Source organism: Cololabis saira, chromosome 10 (genome assembly GCF_033807715.1).
Source record: "Cololabis saira isolate AMF1-May2022 chromosome 10, fColSai1.1, whole genome shotgun sequence".
Taxonomy (NCBI): domain Eukaryota; kingdom Metazoa; phylum Chordata; class Actinopteri; order Beloniformes; family Belonidae; genus Cololabis; species Cololabis saira.
Window position 1 is genome coordinate 5,384,856 of NC_084596.1, and position 15,960 is coordinate 5,400,815.

The 15,960-nt window shown below is 40.5% G+C and overlaps 8 non-coding genes across 8 annotated transcripts; 6 read left to right on the top strand and 2 right to left on the bottom strand.

The window, feature by feature from the left end:
- Window positions 1-4,137: 4,137 nt before the first annotated feature.
- On the top strand, window positions 4,138-4,211 carry trnat-agu (transfer RNA threonine (anticodon AGU)). The gene has a single exon. It is a non-coding gene; the product is annotated as a tRNA-Thr (tRNA).
- Window positions 4,212-5,278: 1,067 nt separating this feature from the next.
- Window positions 5,279-5,367, top strand: trnay-gua (transfer RNA tyrosine (anticodon GUA)). Its single transcript is given in 2 exon segments — window positions 5,279-5,315; window positions 5,332-5,367. It is a non-coding gene; the product is annotated as a tRNA-Tyr (tRNA).
- Window positions 5,368-6,127: 760 nt separating this feature from the next.
- On the top strand, window positions 6,128-6,209 carry trnas-uga (transfer RNA serine (anticodon UGA)). Its single transcript has one exon. It is a non-coding gene; the product is annotated as a tRNA-Ser (tRNA).
- Window positions 6,210-8,496: 2,287 nt separating this feature from the next.
- On the bottom strand, window positions 8,497-8,568 carry trnap-cgg (transfer RNA proline (anticodon CGG)). Its single transcript has one exon. It is a non-coding gene; the product is annotated as a tRNA-Pro (tRNA).
- Window positions 8,569-8,759: 191 nt separating this feature from the next.
- On the bottom strand, window positions 8,760-8,831 carry trnad-guc (transfer RNA aspartic acid (anticodon GUC)). The gene has a single exon. It is a non-coding gene; the product is annotated as a tRNA-Asp (tRNA).
- A 147-nt stretch (window positions 8,832-8,978) lies between these two features.
- On the top strand, window positions 8,979-9,060 carry trnas-uga (transfer RNA serine (anticodon UGA)). The gene has a single exon. It is a non-coding gene; the product is annotated as a tRNA-Ser (tRNA).
- Window positions 9,061-11,117: 2,057 nt separating this feature from the next.
- On the top strand, window positions 11,118-11,199 carry trnas-gcu (transfer RNA serine (anticodon GCU)). The gene has a single exon. It is a non-coding gene; the product is annotated as a tRNA-Ser (tRNA).
- Window positions 11,200-12,772: 1,573 nt separating this feature from the next.
- On the top strand, window positions 12,773-12,861 carry trnay-gua (transfer RNA tyrosine (anticodon GUA)). The gene is given in 2 exon segments: window positions 12,773-12,809; window positions 12,826-12,861. It is a non-coding gene; the product is annotated as a tRNA-Tyr (tRNA).
- Window positions 12,862-15,960: the final 3,099 nt, after the last annotated feature.

Consider the following 15,960-nt stretch of genomic DNA (forward strand, 5'->3'; position numbering starts at 1 on the left):
CCAAAGGTGGACCCTGGACCAACGGTAAGTATGACTGTGAACACCACAGGTTAGTAGAAGGTACTGAGCAAGTATCCACTGTATTCACCATGGGCCTTGACTGGTACGTAGGATGACCTAGGGATGAGTAGGTAAGCATTTGGCCTGGCCGCCTCTGTCGAGTGGACCGCCTCAGTGAGGTTGGTGGACTGGACTGTGAGTCTGTTATCTGCTCCTCACTACATCCGCGCTGAGGGGATTCAGACTAGACATCTGACTGAGGTAGGTTCAGGGCTGCTGGACTGTCACTGCTCTCTAAGGCATTTTTGTGAGTCCCAACTTCATTCCCCAATTGCCACTCATCTTCACCTGTCTCCTCCACCACCATATCAGTCTCAGGTTCCTTCTGACCCTCTTTCCCAATTTGACCTTCCCTGTGGACCCCAGCCATACCTGGCAGGTCCTCAACAGTGTCTGCGGTCCCCATTACTGGCAATCGTCGCCCAGACTCATCATGACCTCCCAAACCCTGAACACGTCTTCCGTCGGACTGGATCCGCGTTTGCCTTACTGGTTCTCCCCTGCTCTGGCTAACCGCTAGCTTTTCAGGAGTAACTGCTGTTCTGGGTTCAATCCAGGTTTGTGGTATTCTTAGCCAATACCCATTACCTGAGTTTTCATCTGAATCAGAGGTCTCCGCTTTTCCTATCTCTTTGTTACTGCCTGTCTGCGCGTTGGTTTTTAGGTTGGCTTAGTTAATGGTTGTGGGCACTCCACTGGCAAATCATTGACCAACATGAGCAAGTTTCGGTGCAAGGTTCTAGTCCTCCCCTGGCCATTCCCCTCTGGATGGACGATGTACACTGGGTTATCTGAAGCTTGTTCTCTGACCACATATATCCTGTTCTCCCAGTAAGGGCCCGATTTACTAAGATCCTAAATAAAGAGTACTAAATTGCGTGTGCACTGAAAAAGTTTGCGCGTGCTGTTTGCGTGTGGTTTGCGGGTGATCAACTAAGATTGCGTGCGCAATTGATAATAGGTGCAAAACGCAGTATTTAAATGAGCTGTTGCGTGTCTTAAGGTTTGCGAGCGCAGATCTGCGCCATGGAGAGTCTGGATGGAATGCACAGTCACAAGCGCAAAATGAAATTTGACGAGTTGGAGTTAGAGATATTAGTGGAAGAGGCAAATAAACACATTCATGAACTACAGCAAATAAATTTAAACATTACCAAAAGAAACGCAATATCGGAGAAAACCTGCGATAGAATAAATGCAGTTGGTAACACAAAAAACGGAAAAACGTCTGGTTTTTCATATTTCAATTTTAGGCACAGATCAAAAATACGAAATCGAAAAACGGGCCACAGGACCGAATTTCATTTTAATATTGAATTGGTCGGGTTTACTCGGCATGATCTTAGGAGAAAAAGACAATCAGACACAGAGCTGGAGAGCGCTTTGATTCAATCTATTTATGAGTTAAGTTTTTATTCAGATGTCCACAGTATATTGCAAAATATTATATATTATATAGCAAACACTGACAGTAAATGTGTGACAGACGGGACCATCATATGGCCGTCGATTTAACGCAGAACCATAATTTAGGCGAAGCTGCAGTCTGTCTGCGCTGATCCTGACACAGCGGGACGGAGCGGATTTGGTCATGATGTTTAACCTGTGTTTTGTGATTAATAAGCACGGGTTTTAATTAAATGTAATTTACGAAGGATGATTTCACGTTCAATAAGATAAAAAAATAAAATACAAAGTTTTGGCACAAATGCTTGGCCTGCTTGTGGGCGAGTGGAGGGGGGCACAATAAGAGAAGGTCGCAAGATATAAGGCGGAGAACTAAAGAAAAAGTGGCCTTTAATAAAACTTGTGCAACCATTTTTAAAATAGCATGCAGCAGAATAAAGACTCTCTCTCTGCGTATTCTTTGATTTTGGATGTCGCCTCCTTGCCACAATAACAGCAGCAGCAGATTAGCACCTTCCTTTCAAACGTATTAAATACAGACGCAATCACAATACGCGCAATTACTTTCAGGCTTGGTAAATCTCATTGCGCGTGGTAAATGGAGCAATTTGCATCTTCCCCTCCCAGTATTTAGCGCTCTCTGGCGGTTACGCCCCGTATTGATTATTCATCAGGGCAAAAGTACTAAATGGATTGCGTGTGCAATTTAGCGCATTTCAGAGTCCTCTTTGCACGCTGTTAGTAGATCAGCTGGCACTTTGGTTTGCGGGTGCTGTCAAGTTTGCACACGTTTTAACACACACAAACCTTTAGTAAATCGGGCCCTAAGATTCCCAATTTCCCAGGTCCGTCACGCTCTCCTAGGTTCCTGACCAACACTCTATCCCCCGGTTTCAGTACTACTCCCCTCACCTTCTGATCATAGTACAACTTTCCCTTAGCACTAGCCGAGAGGCTATTTTTGTTTAGCCACCTGGTAGGCTTCTGTCATTCTTTTCTGCCATCTTTTCTTTGTCTGTCAGGGTACGCAACATCTGCAGCAAAGTTCGGTTAAAGCGTTCTGCGGGGTTTCCTTTGGGGTGGTATGGGAGATCCTTTAAATCAGGGTTAAAAACATTACTGTTTACTCAAGCGTACTCTTAAATTAAACTTACCTGCTGTATTCTACTGCCCTTATTTTTAACAGCTCGTGCTTTTTATTATTTTACTTCTTATCATCTTATTCAATCATATTTGTTATTTACTGTCTAATTATGTCAAATTATTTACTGTCTAATTATGCCTTGCCGCTTTTAATGTCAATGTAAAGCACTTTGAATTACCTTGTGTTGAATTGTGCTATATAAATAAATTTGCCTTGCCTTGCCTTGCCTTACTTGTCTGCACACATATTAATGGTTAATACCATGCTGGTAAGTACCTAAGGCATATATATGTGCATTGTTAATATATTTATCTCATTAATATATTTACATATATATATATGCATACATACGCATACACATACATATATATAAACATACAAACCCAGTTTTTTTTGGGGGGGGGGGGGGCGCATGTCGAGCACTGGAGATCTGAAAAAAAAAAACAGAACAGACACGAAACAGGCATGGAACCGGCAGAAACACAAGCAGCAACCGTCCCAGGTCCCGAGGCCCCGAGGTGTGTGTGTGTGTGTGTGTGTGTGTGTGTGTGTGTGTGTGTGTGTGTGTGTGTGTGTGTGTGTGTGTGTGTGTGTGTGTGTGTGTGTGTGTGTGTGTGTGGCTCACGTCACGTCATGTGGACATATAGCCAAGATGGCGGACCACGTCACATCACGTGAACCAAAGGGAAAATGGCGGACAACGTTACTTAGACCAAAAGTAAAATGGAGAAACAACGCCACGTGAGCCTAACAAAATGGCGGAACCCTTCACAACCAAACAAAATGGTGAGATAACGTCACGTGGATCTACCATACATGTGATGGGCTGAGACAAAGGAAAAGATGGCTGACCAAGTCACGTGGTGACTGGGTCGCGCGCTGTTCAACTACGGGGAAGGTTTCTCTACCCCGGTCTCTCTATCCTCCCATGCAGCAGGACCTCTGCCACCTGGTCAAAAACAATCATCTAAAAGTGTCTGTAATGTGAGGTTTCATTAGTGTTTCAGAGAAACCAGTTTTCCGTCTGGACTCCTCTGGACACCCAGACAGTTGAAGGACAACATGTGACTAAACTTGTGATTTGTATTTTCTAGTTTTTCACAATTATAGATGCTCACAAATTGGCTATTTCAGACGTGTCCATTTTTTAGGAGTTGGTGCAGTTGGAAGCCAACTACCTGGTGATGATGTCACCTACTCTCATCCACTTGGCATTATGAGAGCATTTAGCAGGAAAACCACAACTGCCTATGGTGTGTGGAAGAGTCATTTTTATCTTAGTGACCATTGTTCATATGTATCAGTCATGCATATCCAAAACAGGTACATTCCCCGTCGGGGAATCTAACCCCGGTCTTCTGCGTGACAGGCAGAGATACTGTCCACTATACTAAAGATGACATGTGTTAAATTTTGTTAGAGAAAGTACTCAATGGCCAAAGGAAATCCTGGATTGCTCCAAATGCTCCAAGATGAGAGATTTTCAACTTCAGAGTGTAGAGTTCACCTTCTGGATTGCAGATGGAGGCCCTGTGGTTTAGTTGGTCAAAGTGCCTGTCTAGTAAACAGGAGATCCTGGGTTCAAATCCCAGCAGAGCCTCTAAACTCAAATGTCTTTTGATGCCTGAAACATCACATATCTTTCACTGCTGGTTCTGGCAGTATTTCTCACATGCTTGCTTAATTATAGCAGAGTACTTTGTCGAAAGTACTCCTGCTCTTAGTGGATGTTCTCTGTTTTGTCATTCTATTGGAGAACTTCTATTCTCTCCTTATTTTTGTAATAACCGGAGGGTAGCTAAACCAAATTTTCCTCTAAAGAGTCATCGACAGCTGTTCTGGCCCTCTCAGAGCTGCCCGACGTGGCTGAGGGGATAAGCTCTGCGACCAACACTTAGACTCTAACACTGGGAGAGCTAAATCGCAGGCTGGCAGTGGTTTTTGAACTCATTGGCAAGATGGAAAAAACCTTCCAATGTACGATTTGTTGCTGCCATTCTTTCATTTGTCTCTGTGTATTCCTGGAAATGTACACTTCAAAGGTGTCGCAGGATAGGCCGTCTTCCATAATGTTTCCAAAGCTGCCCCGGCTCATGCTTATGTTTGTCTTTCATGGGACCTCTTTTATTCATTCTCTTCCTTCCTCATATCTCATTTGAAGCAAATGCCCTTACCTGACGACAGGGGCGGCACACCTCCGTAAACTCTTCTTCCAACCTCACACTGTGTTCACTGACATAACTGCAGAAAGCGAGCACATATCTAAAGCTGGGTACACGTACCCTTTCAAGCTGTGATCGTATAGTGGTGAGTACTCTGCGTTGTCGCTGCAGCAACCCTGGTTTGAATCCGGGTCACAGCACCCCTGTGGCAGCAAGAGTGCTTCTCAAATTTTTGGAAAAAGAAAGAAAAGGTGCCACGGACACAACAAAATCCACTAGGGTGTTTGGATAAGATTTTCACACCATTCACACTTCAATTGATTGCTGTGGAGAGGGGGGGTGCTACGGCCCGGACACTTAGCCAAGGACAATGGACTCTGCCAGTGGTAAGGACCCGGCAAGCGGCGCATGAGGGAGACAATAATTCATTTAAAATGTTTCCTTTTCCCAGTTTCAGGCCTTGGTAGAAGAATACACAAGTCATGGAGCTGTCAACATGCATCCTCCTTCGATAGCTCAGTTGGTAGAGCGGAGGACTGTAGAACCAGTAAAACAGGTATCCTTAGGTCGCTGGTTCAACTCCGGCTCGAAGGACTGCCATTATTTTTCATCTTCCCAGAGCGGGACTCTATTTCATCACTGTACTCGGCTATGGCTTTGGCCACTGCAATCTACTTTGGTTGGGACATCTGAGTTGTTACACCACGTGTGTTTCCACATGTTACAATCAAAACTACTAGACCAACAAGCCACAAAACACATATCCGGCAAACAAAAAATCACGGTCACATCATACCTGTCTAGATGTTTTTTTTTTATAACATTAAGGGGGAATAGAAATAGAAACTGAATGATGATCAATAACCTGTTGCACAGTTTCTGTAGTTTAGTGGCTATCGTGTTTGTCTCACATGAAAAAGGTCCTTGTCTGGCTGAACTTCTGGATCAGGACCTCTCAGTGAACAGAGCATATCATCCACTGGAAGATTTACAGCACGGTTTTGTATTAGAAGAACTTCATCAATGACAGCTTTTCTAGCAGGAAAAGCAACTGCCTATGGTGTGTGGAAGAGTGATTTTTATCTTATTGACCATTGTTCATATGTATCAGTCATGCATATCCAAAACAGGCTTTCTCCCCGTCGGGGAATCTAACCCCGGTCTTCTGCGTGACAGGCAGAGATACTGTCCACTATACTAACGAGGACATCTGATATTCTGTGATCAATAGTTCACAACAAAATTGGTCCCGGCAGGTTAGCTGTGAGATAAGTACGGGAACAAACCTCAGACTAATGTTTCTGATTCAAACAAACACACATTTATTTCAGCCAAATGTTCAAACATGTGATAAGTTGTTGTGGCCGAGTGGTTAAGGTGATGGACTTGAAATCCATTGGGGATTCCCCGCGCAGGTTCAAATCCTGCCAACAATGGTTAATGTTTGAACATGCAAGAAGACTTGCAGTTGTTAACTGTAGACTAAAATGTATTTCAAAACTAATCAATGGGTTTTTTTGTGTTATCCCCAGCATGCATTAATAGGTAACATCAGCCTACATTAAGTTAGTTTTACATTTCTTTCCAAGCAGTCGGCCCAGGTTCGGTTCCTGGCTATCGTGACTGTGAACGTCTTTATATCTTACCAAACTTAACAGACGGCCTTCTAATGGCCCGCCTGCTGAATAACAGAAGAGTGGTTCTTCATGATCACACCTCCTAATAAACTGCCTTACAAGGTAAAGTCTACCTTAAATACTTAAATACTTTCTTGTTGATGTCACCAGAGTTTCATGCTAATCTAAACTGACAAGTGTAATGTTTGATCAATTGTGTCATTTACATGATGAATTTAAATAAAAAAGACCTACCAAAGAACGTGTTAGTCAGTTCTTCAAAGTGTCAGTTCTTCTCTTCAAACATATAAGTTCATCAGTGGACTCTGAAGTTGAAAACCAGCTCATCTTGGATGAATTGGAGCAATCCAGGATTTCCTTTGTACATGTGCCATCAAGTACTTTCTCTGACAAAACTCAAACATTAAACAAAAGTGTCCATAAAGTGGAAGTACATCAGTTATCCTTTCTTTAAATCTGAAATAAATATGTTTGTTTGATTGAATCAGAAACATTAGTTAACAAAATGTAGTAATACAACCCCTTTAAGAGAGCATAACGTGTTTCCCTGGAGGTCTAGTGGGCAGGATTTGCTGCTTTCACTACCATGGCCCAGGTTCAATTTCCATTCAGTGTAGAAATATGATCAGTTTCTTCTTCTATTGTATGTTTGTGCTTCTGTCTGATTGTTGCGTTGGCTGCCTAACCTCTTCGTAATTATGACCAATTCAACTGTGCCCATGTCTTCATCAAACTGGACATCATTTCAGCAGTTGAATGTCCACCTGTTCCTCAAGAAAATATGTAAGGAATTAGCTTTAAAAACCAAATACCCTTAGTTTTTTTGGTTGAAACACAAGTCAGACTTGGGCATTAGCATTGGCCCAAAACAAACACTGACAATGTTTCTCAGTGTAGTAAGTGCTTCCTGTTGGTCCATAACATTATCTATGCAGTAGAAAGCAGACTGAACTCTCATCCCATTTTAACAGCCCTCATGAATATTGAGGTGATTATTGGTCATCAGTGAATAGTCGTTGGCTGACCGTCACTGCCAGGGTTCTTGAGAAAGCTTTGATCCAGTCAGGAGTGGGTACAAAGAGAGATCTGTACATTCAAATGTCAATGACAGTTGTCATTATCAAACCTCTCCAAGTCTATGATCTCTTTCTAAGAGAATGTTGTAATGCAATGGATGACAACACATGTCTAACTGAATATACCTGCAAACATGCAGCTTATACAACAAGAAGTTGATGTATAAGCTAAGGGACAAATGGCGGTAAGTAGCTTGTGATATTGAAGAAACCATCATCAAAGAGTTACTTTCCCTGACATGACTGCTCACCTTCTCATGTGGCTGGAAAACTGTGACGTCTCATTCAGCTGTTTCAGGTACTTTCCTGCAGCGTTGTTGGTATAGCAGTCAACATGGCTGCTTGCCAAGCAGTTGACCTGGGTTTGATTCCCAGCCAATGCAAGAAACATGAGGTCTTCATAAGTGTAATGCTTTTTGTTGGGGAATAATATGTTTTGCACAATCAGATTTACGTATGTGTACATGGCTTCAAACTTTTTTGGGAAATGAGTCCTAATTGTTGACTTGACAGACATTAAATTAGACATATAGTCTCACGCATATATGTGCAAGAAGACAGATAACATGTATCTTTATGTGGCGGCACGTTCACTATTATTTAAGTTTGGGATCTGAAGATCTTTTTCTGTTTACCGACAACACCACCTTTGATTAGGGCCCAAGGACCGGTACTAAAGGTCAATTATCACCTCTACAAAAGGACACGAAGGTTCGTTCACTCAGGGAGGGAGATAGGGGACAGAGTTCAATAATACAAACAATATTTTATTATTTAAAAAAGGCACATTGGTTGGGGCAATAAAACAAAAAAGGAGCCCAATTAAAGAAAGGGGATAGGGTTTATGGACTACGCCTTACCGGCTGACCTCTTGGCATGAAAGAGAAGCAAGATGTAGGTTTTCAGCATTCACACATGATGCCAATGTTGGTCTTCAGGTAAAGCATTGTACTACAGCCTTGAAACTTTGCTACTTGGAGGAGAAAAACCACAAATTGCATAAATCTCTGGGGCTCGTCCGGGAATTGAACCCGGGACCTCTCGCACCCGAAGCAAGAATCATACTACTAGACCAACGAGCCACAAAACACATATCCGGCAAACAAAAAACCACGGTCACATCATACCTGTCTAGATGGGTTTTTATAACATTAAGGGGGAATAGAAATAGAAACTGAATGATGATCAATAACTGTTGCTGTGTGGAAGAGTGATTTTTATCTTATTGACCATTGTTCATGTGTATCAGTCATGCATATCCAAAACAGGCTTTCTCCCCGTCGGGGAATCGAACCCCGGTCTTCTGCGTGACAGGCAGAGATACTGTCCACTATACTAACGAGGACATCTGATAATCTGTGATCAATAGTTCACAACAAAATTGGTCCCGGCAGGTTAGCTGTGAGATAAGTACGGGAACAAACCTCAGACTAATGTTTCTGATTCAAATAAATACACATTTATTTCAGCCAAATGTTCAAGCATGTGACAAGTTGTTGTGGCCGAGTGGTTAAGGCGATGGACTTGAAATCCATTGGGGATTCCCCGCACAGGTTCAAATCCTGCCAACAACGGTTAATGTTTGAACATGCAAGAAGACTTGCAGTTGTTAACCGTGGACTAAAATGTCTTTCAAAATTTATCAGTGGGGTTTTCTGTGTTATCCCAGCATGCATTAATAGGTAACATCAGCCTACATTAAGTTAGTTTTACATTTCTTTCCAAGCAGTCGGCCCAGCTTCGGTTCCTGGCTATCGTGACTGTGAACGTCTTTATATCTTACCAAACTTAATAGACGGCCTTCTAATGGCCCGCCTGCTGAATAACAGAAGAGTGGTTCTTCATGATCACACCTCCTAATAAACTGCCTTACACTGCCTTACAAGGTAAAGTCTACCTTCAATACTTAAATACTTTCTTGTTGATGTCACCAGAGTTTCATGCTAATCTAAACTGACAAGTGTAATGTTTGATCAATTGTGTCATTTACATGATGAATTTAAATAAAAAAGACCTACCAAAGTACGTGTTAGTCAGTTCTTAAAGTGTCAGTTCTTCTCTTCAAACATATAAGTTCATCAGTGGACTCTGAAGTTGAAAACCAGCTCATCTTGGATGAATTGGAGCAATCCAGGATTTCCTTTGTACATGTGCCATCAAGTACTTTCTCTGACAAAACTCAAACATTAAACAAAAGTGTCCATAAAGTGGAAGTACATCAGTTATCCTTTCTTTAAATCTGAAATAAATATGTTTGTTTGATTGAATCAGAAACATTAGTCTACAAAATGTAGTAATACAACCCCTTTAAGAGAGCATAACGTGTTTCCCTGGAGGTCTAGTGGGCAGGATTTGCTGCTTTCACTACCATGGCCCAGGTTCAATTTCCATTCAGTGTAGAAATATGATCAGGTTCTTCTTCTATTGAATATATGTTTGTGCTTCTGTGTAATTGTTGCGTTGGCTGCCTAACCTCTTGGTAATTATGACCAATTCCACTGTGCCCATGTCTTCATCAAACTGGACATCATTTCAGCAGTTGAATGTCCACCTGTTCTTCGAGAAAATATGTAAGGAATTAGCTTTAAAAACCAAACACCGTTAGTTTTATTGGTTGAAACACAAGTCAGACTTGGGCATTAGCATTGGCCCAAAACAAACACTGACAATGTTTCTCAGTGTAGTAAGTGCTTCCTGTTGGTCCATAACATTATCTTAGCATTAGAAAGCAGACTGAACTCTCATCACATTTACCAGCCCTCATGAATATTGAGGTGATTATTGGTCGTCAGTGAACAGTCGTTGACTGACCGTCACTGCCAGGGTTCTTGAGAAAGCTTTGATCCAGTCAGGAGTGGGTACAAAGAGAGAGCTCTGTTCATTCAAATGTCAATGACAGTTGTCATTATCAAACCTCTCCAAGTCTATGGTCTCTTTCTAAGAGAATGTTGTAATGCAATGGATGACAACACATGTCTAACTGAATATACCTGCAAACATGCAGCTTATACAACAAGAAGTCGATGTATAAGCTAAGGGACGAATGGCGGTAAGTAGCTTGTGATATTGAAGAAACCATCATCAAAGAGTTACTTTCCCTGACATGACTGCTCACCTTCTCATGTGGCTGGAAAACTGTGACGTCTCATTCAGCTGTTTCAGGTTCTTTCCTGCAGCGTTGTTGGTATAGCAGTCAACATGGCTGCTTGCCAAGCAGTTGACCTGGGTTTGATTCCCAGCCAATGCAAGAAACATGAGGTCTTCAGAAGTGTAATGCTTTTTGTTGGGGAAGAATATGTTTTGGACAATCAGATTTACGTATGTGTACATGGCTTCAAACTTTTTGGGGAAATGAGTCCTAATTGTTGACTTGACAGACATTAAATTAGACATATAGTCTCACACATATATGTGCAAGAAGACAGGTAACATTTATCTGTATGTGGTTCGTTCACTATTATTTAAGTTTGGGATCTGAAGATCTTTTTCTGTTTACCGACAACACCACCTTTGATTAGGGCCCAAGGACCCATACAAGGTCTCCATGACTTGTGTATTCTTCTACCAAGGCCTGAAACTTGTTAAAGGAAACATTTTACATGAATTATTGTCTCCCTCATACACCACAACAGACGAGGTGGTCGAGTGGTTAAGGCGATGGACTGCTAATCCATTGTGCTCTGCACGCATGGGTTCGAATCCCATCCTTGTCGTGCTTGTTTCCTCCACGCTTTGAGGTGTTCCTTAGAGCTACTATGAGGTGTTTTTATCCCAGCATGACATGATGCTGTCCTTGCTTGAAATAACCTAAGATGCTCAGTAGCATTACCTGTAAGCTACACTTTCTTATATAGTATAGGCTGAATTCCAATCTCCACCCTCACAGACTCACACACTTACGTGCGCGCTCCTGCGACTTATGTAAGGGTTTAGGGCTGTCCCATTCCTAAAGTGGTTAAGTGCGCGAGGGCTCCCGGCAGACATTTTGAGCCCTTACTGCCCCCTTCCCGTAAGTCTGCATCTCCGCAGACTTTTGGAAAGGGAATTACCCACAGTTCATTGCGTTGTGACGTAAAAGGAGGTTACCAGGGAGAATGTAAACAAAACAGGGGGGGGAGGAAAAGGAACCATGTGCGACTGAGAGACGAAAGAAGTTCACCTGTAAGTATAAATACATAGCCCACTGGTGATTTAAATTCAGAAACTGGTGTCCCGTGATGATTTTTCAACTGCTCTATTATTTCCTTTACAAACAGGGAGCGACCAACAAACGGAGGGAAGAAAACCAAAAAAAGGACAAATGAAGTTTTGGACTTTCTTCAAGACTAAAGACAAGAAAAGAGGCTGAGGGAGCTGGATGAAAATGAGGAGGAGAGGGAAAAGAAGAGGGATGACCAGTTATCTAAGTTAATTGACATTTTTGGGAAGATTGAGGACAAAATGTAGTTTTTTTCATCATGTTTTCATTTATAATTTGAGGTTCAATTTATTTTGTTGTGAGCGTGAGTGAGCATGGTTTGTGTGTTTATATGTGGCCCTGTGATGGACTGGTGACCTGTCCAGGGTGTAACCCCTGCCTCTCACCTGAAATGAGCTGGGATAGGCTCCAGCAGACCCCTGTGACCCTGCAAAGGATAAAGCGGGTATAGATAATGGATGGATGGAATTTCTTTTGTTTTCATTTTATATTAGACAAATCCTCAGTTGACCTGGTGTTGAATAAACAAGACTTGCTTTTCTTTAATCTGAGTACAGTGTTTGAATTAAGACTCCCTATGTTAACAGAAATGCATACATGTAAATACTAGCAAGATAGTTTTAGATCCAACACAAACAAGTCAGGTAGTAATTTGGTTATTCATTTATTTATGACCACAAAATTTAAACAATTTCAGCAAGTTGTACAAAAACGTTGCAGTAAATAGTGATAATATAACTTAGCTCAGGTTACCATCAACCCCGGTTCAAATCCGGGTCACAGCACCCCTGTGGCAGCAAGAGTGCTTCTCAAATTTGTGGAAAAAGAAAGAAAAGGTGCCACGGACACAACAAAATCCACTAGTGTTTGGATCAGATTTTCAGACCATTCACACTTCAATTGATTGCGGTGGAGAGGGGGGGTGCTACGGCCCGGACACTTAGCCAAGGACAATGGACTCTGCCAGTGGTAAGGACCCGGCAAGCGGCGCATAAGGGAGACAATAATTCATTTAAAATGTTTCCTTTTCCCAGTTTCAGGCCTTGGTAGAAGAATACACAAGTCATGGAGCTGTCAACATGCATCCTCCTTCGATAGCTCAGTTGGTAGAGCGGAGGACTGTAGAACCAGTAAAACAGGTATCCTTAGGTCGCTGGTTCAACTCCGGCTCGAAGGACTGCTGTTATTTTTCATCTTCCCAGAGCGGGACTCTATTTCATCACTGTACTCGGCTATGGCTTTGGCCACTGCCATCTACTTTGGTTGGGACATCTGAGTTGTTATACCACGTGTGTTTCCACATGTTACAATCAAAAAGGGCTAGTGGAGCAATGGATAACGCGTCTGAGTACGGATCAGAAGATTCTAGGTTCAACTCCTGGCTAGCTCAAAAAAGCCTAATCTTTAATACTCTCCCAGTCACAACCTTGGTAGTGTACACGTTTCTTCTTCTGTGTCATTTATTTACTTGCTTTTTTCATTTGTCTCTGTGTATGCCCGGAAATGTACACTTCAAAGGTGCCGCAGGATAGGCCGTCTTCCATAATGTTTCCAAAGCTGCCCCGGCTCATGCATTATGTTTGTCTTTCATGGGACCTCTTTTATTCATTCTCTTCCTTCCTCATATCTCATTCGAAGCAAATGCCCTTACCTTACGACAGGGGCGGCACACCTCCGTAAACTCTTCTTCCAACCTCACACTGTGTTCACTGACATAACTGCAGAAACCGAGCACATATTTCATTTCATTTCATTTTATTCTTTATTTCATTCAAAAAACAAAACAATTTAATACAAACACAAATACAAATGTTCCTAACTTATAATAATAATAATAATGACTTGGATTTATATAGCGCCCTTCAAGGCACCCAGAGCGCTTTACAGAAATCATTATTCATTCATACACATTCTCACTGGTGGTGATAAGCTACATTTGTAGCCACAGCTGCCCTGGGGCAGACTGAAAGAAGCGTGGCTGCCATATCGCGCCTAACGGCCCCTCCGACCACCACCAACATTCAAACACATTCAGACACATTCACACGAGGCAAGGTGGGCAAGGTGTCTTGCCCAAGGACACTACGACAGCAAACTGGGACCGAGCGGGATTCGAACCGCCGACCTTCCGATCATTGGACGACCCGCTCTACCACCAATTTAATACAAACACAAATACAAATGTTCCTAACTTATGAATGAAAAGGGAGCAGAAAGAAGAAGAATCTTATCTGATCTGCCCCTTTCACAAATAACATAAATTAATAATAATTAAAAAAAAAAAAAAAAACTAAGTGAATAAAAACAACTAAAATAAAATTAGAATAACATTAAATAAAATTACCACCGTCTACGGGTATGTCAATCAAACTCAACATTTTTCGTTATATTTCCTTAACATACAGGTTTTAATTGTTCTTTTAAATGTAATGTTTGATTTGGATTCTTTGTTTTCTCTGTTCAGATTGTTCCATAAATTGATTCCTTTCACAGAAACACAACGTTCCATCAATTTTGTCCTGCATCTTGGTTTTATAAAAATCTCTGTTCCTTTTAAGTTATACTTGCTTTTTCTTTTTTCAAATCTTTTCTGAATGTTGATTGGTAAAAATTTTTTATGAGCTTTAAACATAATTTGCAGAATACTATGGTCTACTAGTTCATGAAATTTCAACAAATTTAACTGAAGGAATAATGGATTTATTGGATCTCTATATCGTTTTCTACTAATTATCCTTATGGCTCTTTTTTGCAGAATGAAAATTGATTGAATAAATGTTTTACAGGCATTTCCCCAAACTTCAACACAGTAGGTCAGATATGGAACAATCAGAGTGTTATATAAAATGTACAATGCTTTGTTGTCCAATAAATCCTTAACTTTGTGTAACAGAGCAATTGTTTTTGATATTTTTATCTTTGTATAATTGATATGTGATTTCCAATTCAAATTCTCATCCAGCATGACTCCCAAAAACTTGGTTTCTCTTACTCTATTAATTTCAATACCATCTATATTAATTGAAGTGTCTGTTTCTCTTTTTCTGTTACTAAATATCATGAAGTTTGTTTTTTCAAGATTCACTGATAATTTATTTACCTCAAACCATGTTTTTATTTTTTTAAATTCCTTTTTAACCACATTCAACACATATGTTAAATCTTCCCCAGAATAACATAAAGTAGTGTCGTCTGCAAACAAAATACATTTGAGCAGTTTGGAAACATAAACAAAATCATTAATATACAAAATAAACAGTTTTGGCCCAAGAACCGACCCCTGAGGTACGCCACACTTAATAAATTGTGATTCAGATTTGACATTATTTATCTGCACATACTGCTTTCTATTCTCTAAGTAGCTTGAGACCCATTGATGTGCCACCCCTCTGATACCGTATTTGCTCAATTTTTTTAGAAGTATGGTATGATTTATGGTATCAAAGGCTTTTTTGAGGTCAACAAAAATACTTACAAAAAAATGTCTCTTATCAATTGCAGTGCAAATTTCTTCAGTTAATTCCATAAGTGCCATTGATGTGGAGTGATTGGTTCTAAATCCATACTGACCATTGTTTAAAATATTGTTTCTGTCAATAAATGTATCTAACCTAACTACAAATAATTTCTCTAATATTTTTGAAAATTGTGGAAGCAAGGATACTGGTCTGTAGTTGGAAAAAACATGTTTATCTCCATTTTTATAGAGTGGAATTACTTTTGCTGTTTTCATATTATCAGGAAATATCCCCGTTGAAAATGATAGATTGCATATATATGTAAATGGTTCAATAACCAATTCAATTATATTCTTTACTAATATCATGTCCATATCTGCACAGTCAGTGGATCCTTTACTTGCACAACTTTTTACAATATTCAGTATTTCTTCTTTTTCTACCTTACCAAGAAAAATGCTATTCACATTATCCATTATTGTGTTTTCATCTGTATTGTCTTTTATTGTTGGTATGTTTGCTGCAAGACTAGGGCCTATGTTTACAAAAAAATCATTAAACTTGCTTACTATTTCAGTTTTGTCATTAATGTCATAGTTATCTTTCACAAAATAATTTGGAAGAGCTGATTTTATTTGATCATTTTTTATTACACCATTTATTATTCCCCATGTAGCCTTTATATTGTTTCTATTTTTATTTAGTAAATCACCATAGTATTCTTTTTTATGTCTTCTTATTATCCATACTAATTTATTTTTATATTTCTTATACCTTTCTTCTGCTTCTTTTGACCTTAGTTTTAAGAAACATCTATA